Genomic DNA, 6,566 nt, shown 5'->3' on the forward strand with positions numbered 1-6,566 from the left:
ATTTATTCTTTAACGATTCGAAAACTACAAACGCCCATAACTTTCCACGGAAAAGCTCGATTTCTTTGAAATTTTCATAGAAGCTTGTATGATCTAGGATAAGTATGTTTTCATAGGCGGGCCTGGGCTTCGGGTCTACACCCGTCCGTGGGTCCCGCGATGCCCTTTATGTAATTTCGACAACTTTTGAAAGAATATGTTGTAATTATTATTCCGATTTCAAATATGACTGTGTTACTTATCTTTTGGATTTATGACAATAATTTTATGCATATGATTACTCACGACTCCGCTCGTGCATTCTGTTATATCCTTCGCCGAGTCCCGGCTCTGCTCGTTGTCGTGCGCATTATGATATACTCCGGTGTTATGCTTGTGTTTATGGATCACCGAGTCCCTCGCTCGAGGGCCGGTTCCGCTCATATTTGGTGTTATGCTGTGTATGGCGTTATGCTGTGTTTGATATGTGACGGGGATACGGAGATTTGAAATTTTCTCGGTTTCTTGCCGTGTTATGGCGCCCATCGCATGCGCGACCATATTTCCGTGCCTTATGCATGATTCGTATTTTTAAAGTAACATTTTGATATTTTGGATATGCATTTACTTTCTGTACCTCTATTTCGATCATGACTCAGATTTGTATACTACATTTTCTACTTTGCATACTCAGTATATATTTCATCGACTCCCCTTTCTTCTGGGTGCGTTTATTCACCCGCAGTACAGACGCACGGTTCTGGTGATCCACCCGTTTAGGACCCTCTTCTCGCTCGTCGGAGTGCTCCCCTATTCGGAGCCATATTTTGGTATATATTCGTTCGTTGCATTTGTACATATTTGTTCGTGGGTACGGCCCCCGTCCCGTCATATGATTCTCGTCGTCCGTTTAGAGTGTCCGTGGACACGGCGTGGGTTAGCCTACCGCAGACTGTGTGTGTTTGTATATATATGTTGTGTTTGGGGCGATCCCATTCGCCGTGGCATCCTTGCCCGCTTGCATTTAGCATGTTTTTGGGCCGTCGTGCCATTCGACAGCCTTGCTCGCTTTGTTATACATGGTGGCGTTTGAAATATGTTTGCGACGATTTGATATAATTTGAGACAAGATGTTGTTTGATATTCGTATATATATAAGACATCCGTGTGTGTGGCTGCGTTTGATGTGTGTGTGGGGGTGCCCGGATCGGCACTAGTCACGGCCTACGGGGTTGGGTCGTGACAAAAGTGATATCCGAGCGATTCGTCCTCGAAATTTCTACGGACCGTGTCTAGAGTCTTGTTTATCGGTGTGTTGTGCACCACATCTATAAACAGCAGTTACGTGGCATTTAGGATGTTGTCTTTTTCTTCGATCTTAGATCGTGCGATACAGCCGTGTTATCGTGACGACTCTTTCTAACGCAATGTTCGTTTCGCCGATGCCTCCGAGGAAGGCCACCGCCTGGCGGTGGCCCCGGGGCAAGTACGGTGAGACGGCCCAAGCCCGGATGACTACCAGGCTCGTGCCATCGAGCCGGATATTGTGCCTCCGACGGCTAGCCCCGCTACGCCGCGCATCGAGGGATTTGGAGCGCTACGACACGCGGCACGGGGCGGCCCCGCCGGCCCTCCCGGCGGCCGGTACTGTGCCTCGCGGGGTCCCCGGCCCGAGGGGCGGATGATGGGACCTTACGAGAGGCAGTCCAGTTGTTGACTCGGTTAGTATGGCAGGTCCCCGAACGGGGAGCAGGGACGATGGGGCGCGCAGACAGGGCGCCGACAGCTCACGGCTCGTGATTTTCTACTTTGTGGGCCGACCGCAGTTCTTCGGGTCAAAGCCCGCAGGACCCTCAGCTAGTTCATCGACGGATGCGGCGTACCACCGCGGCTGATTAGTGCTTCCGAGACGCAGTCGGTTGAGATGGCGTCATACGGAGGTTGCACGATAAGCGACTAAACTGGCATGAGTCGTGGATGCTGTCGTAGGCGAGGGTGCCCTGGGCCAGTACCGCATGGGGCGAGCCGGTTCAGGCCTTTCCCCGCACATTTGCTCGCCTCCCCGAGGCACGGACGAGCCGAGGGACGGGGTCTGGCGTCGTTAAAGGCAGGGGCGTACCCGCCCGGGAGTACGGTCTGAGGAGTTCGATTCGGCCCGTCGGCGAGATACGCGCCTACATATGTTGTCGACATGACCGATCGGATGCACCGACATATATGTGGGCGGACCGCACTTCGTTGACGAGCTGCTTGGTGATGGCGGCCCGGACGGGGCATGGATATTGTTCGTATACGTGCCCATGCCCGTACTGAGGCCGCACGCAGGAGGGCGCCGGCCGGGATGGGGTTGATGACAGGGGCCGGCCCCAAGAGGGCTAGATCGTCTGGGTACTGTGGGGATTTCCGATGTGGCCGTGCCTCGTCGTCGGCGAGAGCGAATATCCTCCCCGGTCGACGACGGGCACACCCCCGGCCCCCGCAATGAGATCGCAGAGGTGCGGACGTTCTCAAGGGCGGGTCGAGCTCCGGTTTTCGTGGCCGCGGTTGGACGGAGAGGTTCCGGCGGTCGAGATGGATTCACCGTACCTCCGTGTTCCCCGCGTGAGCACGCGCACTCGGAGAGGGTGCTTTCGCGCCACGGTGCGTGCTTACGGCCGTCGGGGGCCATCGTGTTACGAGAGATCGTCCGGTTAGAGGTGGTGCAAGAAATAAGAATGTTATAGCCCGTACTTTGTACGTTCGGATACTTTGGAGAAAGCAGCGAAGTTAAGGATAAGATCATTTTCAAGAATTATTTTAATGTACGAGTTGTTAGGAGTATTATTTATGAACATTGGTAGTATGGAAATATTGAGAAAGGCTAAGGGTAAAAAGGAAAATTTGCAAAGTGGCATCATGGGAATAATGTGGAAGGCTAGGGGCAAAACGGTAAATTCACACAAGGTTCATGAAAGTTCCAAAGAGGGGCCATATTGGCCATGTGACAAAAAAAAAATAAGAAGAAAAAAGAAGGGAATTAGTCATCTTGGGAAATTTGAAGAAAATTCTAGAAGATAAAAAGGAAAAGAAAAAGAAAAGAAATCTCTAGAAAAAAATTATATAGAGGAGAGGGCATGTGCCCCTCACATGCTTGTAGAAACTCTATATATATATAAAGGAGGGGTCATCATTTTAATTCAAGAGTGGAGAGAAAGAAAGAAAGAAAGAAAAAAAAAAAAAAAAAAAGGGGGAGGTTCGGCCATGGCTAAGGAAAAATTGGCCATGGAGAATTGATTGAGAAAAATTATCTCCTACTAGTTTTCCTATCAAATGGAAGGTCCTCTACAACATGGTGTGCTTGTTGGAGCAATTCAATCCTTAGTTTGTGCAATATATGCCCCTAGCCGAATAAAAAGTTATGTAGAAAAAGGTATGAATTTAATCCTCTCTTACATATGTTTTGGATAGTTGTGTATGTTGTGGTGTGTGGGAATGAATGGAATTCATGGAAATATGAAAGTTATGAATGTGGTTGAATGTGCATAGTGTTGGCCGTGTGTGTGATGTGTGGTATAGAAAGAATGAATTAATTTTATGTAGTGTGTTGGTTATTGTTGTAATGTATAGGAAAAGATGGAAAATTTATAAAATATGTTGTTGTAGTACTGTGGCCGAGAATGAGTTAATTTGATATAGCATGTTGTGTTGTTGTTGTAATGTGTAGAGATGGATGAAAATGCATAAAAATATGTAAGAAGTTGTTGTGGCCGAATGGTAGAGGGTTTGGTAAGTTGTAGAAAGTGATTTTATTTGACATCCTAGTTGTTGTCGTTATGGATTATGTGACGTAGAATGAAGGTTGTTGTTGAAGTTAACGTATATGAATGATAATGAAATGCATGGTTGTTGTTGAAGTTGAAGGTTTCGGATAAAGTAGCATGTTGATTGAGTTGATAGAATATTATGTGCATCGAATTGAATTGAATTGAATTGAATTGGATTGGATTGAATTGAACATTGAGGTGTTACTAGAATAATTGTTGGTATTTTTGATAGTTTGGCCGGGTTGAATTCCCAGATTGTTGTTGATTAAAATTTACCGAGTTAGATTCTCGAGGATGGTGTATTTACAGAGGAGAAGCTGCCGAAATTTCGGCAGAATATAAATGAATTTGTTTGAAGGATTGAGATAAGTATATGGTGATGAGTCTAATGATTATGTCAACTCTCTTGAATGTAGACTAACAAGTTTGGATGGATAAGCGTAGCTAGTAAGGCGCGACACAGGTATGTTAAGGCTCGTCCCTTTTCCTTCTATGGCATGAATCATACGTTGCGATTTTATAAATGCGCCCACAACGTCCTTATTTTCAAAAGTTAGAAGTTATGATTCCAAAGCATGATTTTCCTTCCTAAAAGTCTACGAATGTTTTCTAAAATATCTATTTTTCTCCAAAAATCTAAGCTTTACGATTCTTGAAAGATTTTATGACCAAACTAACGACTATGATTTTATATGAGAAAATGACTAGGACGAATATGTCAAGGATAAGTTCTTACTATGAATACGACGATATGAAATGTTAAGCTAATTTTCGGATAATGATTATTTTAAAGGTTTCAAAGTATATGAAATGATATGTCATGACCCTGTTTTATGTTTTCCCGTGATGTTATCCTTGATTGATAGTCTCGCCTTATAATTGTTCCTTCATGCGAGGGCAGGCGATCCCGATTATCCATAATGTGATCGGAGGTTACCGACCTTACGTCACTCCGATAGAGTTGTAATTTTCATTTGGGCTCTCATGCATGCTTTATTTTTACGTATGATTTATTTTATGACACCGTGCCGTTCGACGGGCGGCCGGGCTGTACCACCCGTTAAAGGGGGGGGCGCATTATACCCCGACGCGGGAGGCCCGGACGCGGGCTCATTACACCGTTCCTATATGGACGGGCAGCTATACACCGATCCTACGTGGAGGCGCTTACTTACGTATATTTACATGTTTTTTTAAAAGCTAGCATGCATGGCATCCGCCCAAGGGGCACTCGGATGACAGTATTACTCCTTTATTCCATGGTCTCGGCCAAGCGTTACACCGTACCTATATGGTCGGGGCAAGAGTCCACCGCACCTATATGGTCGGCTATTTATACACCACACCTACACACCCGGGCGCTTTACTTGCGCATCTATATAGTATTCCAAAAAGGGTAAAGTTAACTTGCACAATATCTATCATGGTAGACAAACAAAGAGTTACAAAGTTATATCACTCTCCTATGATGTGTTTTATGTTCTCTATTATGATTTCGTGATATTACTCATGCCTTACATACTCGCACATTGCTCTCGTCGACGCCCCCTTTTCGTGGGCGCTGCGTTTCATGCGCGCTGGGTGTGCACTCGCACAAGTAAGAGCTATTGCCGAAGGCGTTCCAATGAGTTGGTAGACTCCATTTGTACCCGGGAGTGCCGCCGAGTCGATCATATGTGCCGTGCGCTTGCTCGAAGCAGAGACTTTGCGCACGCAGTCGCGAGTCCGCAGTCTCGCCTTTGAGAGTGGGTCCGTAGCTAATATATTTTATTACGCATTATGTTACGAGTCCTTACACTTACGGTACCGTGTTTAAATTGAGAAACGTCAAAAGAAATTTTGAAAATTTTACTATGTATTTTACCCTGTATTTGATCTAAGCATCCAAAGAGAATATGTGAGTAATAAGAGTCAGCGGGTTCGCTCGGCTCCGAATATGGGGTCGGGTGCCCATCACACCCTAGTAAAGTCGGGGTGTGACAAAGTGGTATCGAGCAAAGCCTGGCCTAAGGGATGTCCGCAAAGTCGTGTCCGGTAGAGTCCCGTTTATGGGTGTGAAGCCGGCCACATCTATAGACAGGAGGTCGCGGGCATCTAGGAATGGTTGACCTTCTTTCGTCATTAGATCGTGCGATAGAGCCAAGACATAGGAAGTAAGATTCATTATATTAATCGTTGATTTCCGTAGGCGCCCAGTATCGGTGGAAAAAGGCGAAGAATGATATGGAAGTCGAACGAGGTGAGACTGGACGGATATATTTGTTCTGTTACGTGGAGCTGGGCGCCAGACAGGAAATAGTCATACATGCAGGCGGAAGGTGAACATCAGGAATTAGAAAGGGCAAAACGGTCATTGTAGAAGAAAGGACCTATTACGAAAATATCTCGGAAGTTGTAAAGTTTTGATTAGCTTCAGATCGAGTAGTAAAGGCCATGTGAGAAAGCGGACGCAAAAATATCGTTGTTAAGGCACCGAATCTCACCAAAGTTTCGAGGTTAAGCGTGCTCGTTTGTGGGGAGCAATTTCGTGATGGGTGACCCGGGAAGTAAACTAAGAGTTTTACAAATTGAGATATAAGGGACAAACGAGAAGCTAAGAGTGACCTAAGGGAAATCGTAGTATACGGAATGGTCGGGAGCTATACGGGGTCACATAAAACGAGGTAGGTTAGATCGGAGAAGAGATGTGAACGCGTCACGAGCTCCGGAAAGTTGGATAGGCTTAAATAGCGTTTGGAAGTACTTTTGGGTTAGTTGATAGTAAAATATAGATATATATGTATA

The sequence above is a fragment of the Lycium ferocissimum genome, chromosome 12 (assembly GCF_029784015.1).
Source record: "Lycium ferocissimum isolate CSIRO_LF1 chromosome 12, AGI_CSIRO_Lferr_CH_V1, whole genome shotgun sequence".
In the NCBI taxonomy this organism is placed as follows: Eukaryota; Viridiplantae; Streptophyta; class Magnoliopsida; order Solanales; family Solanaceae; genus Lycium; species Lycium ferocissimum.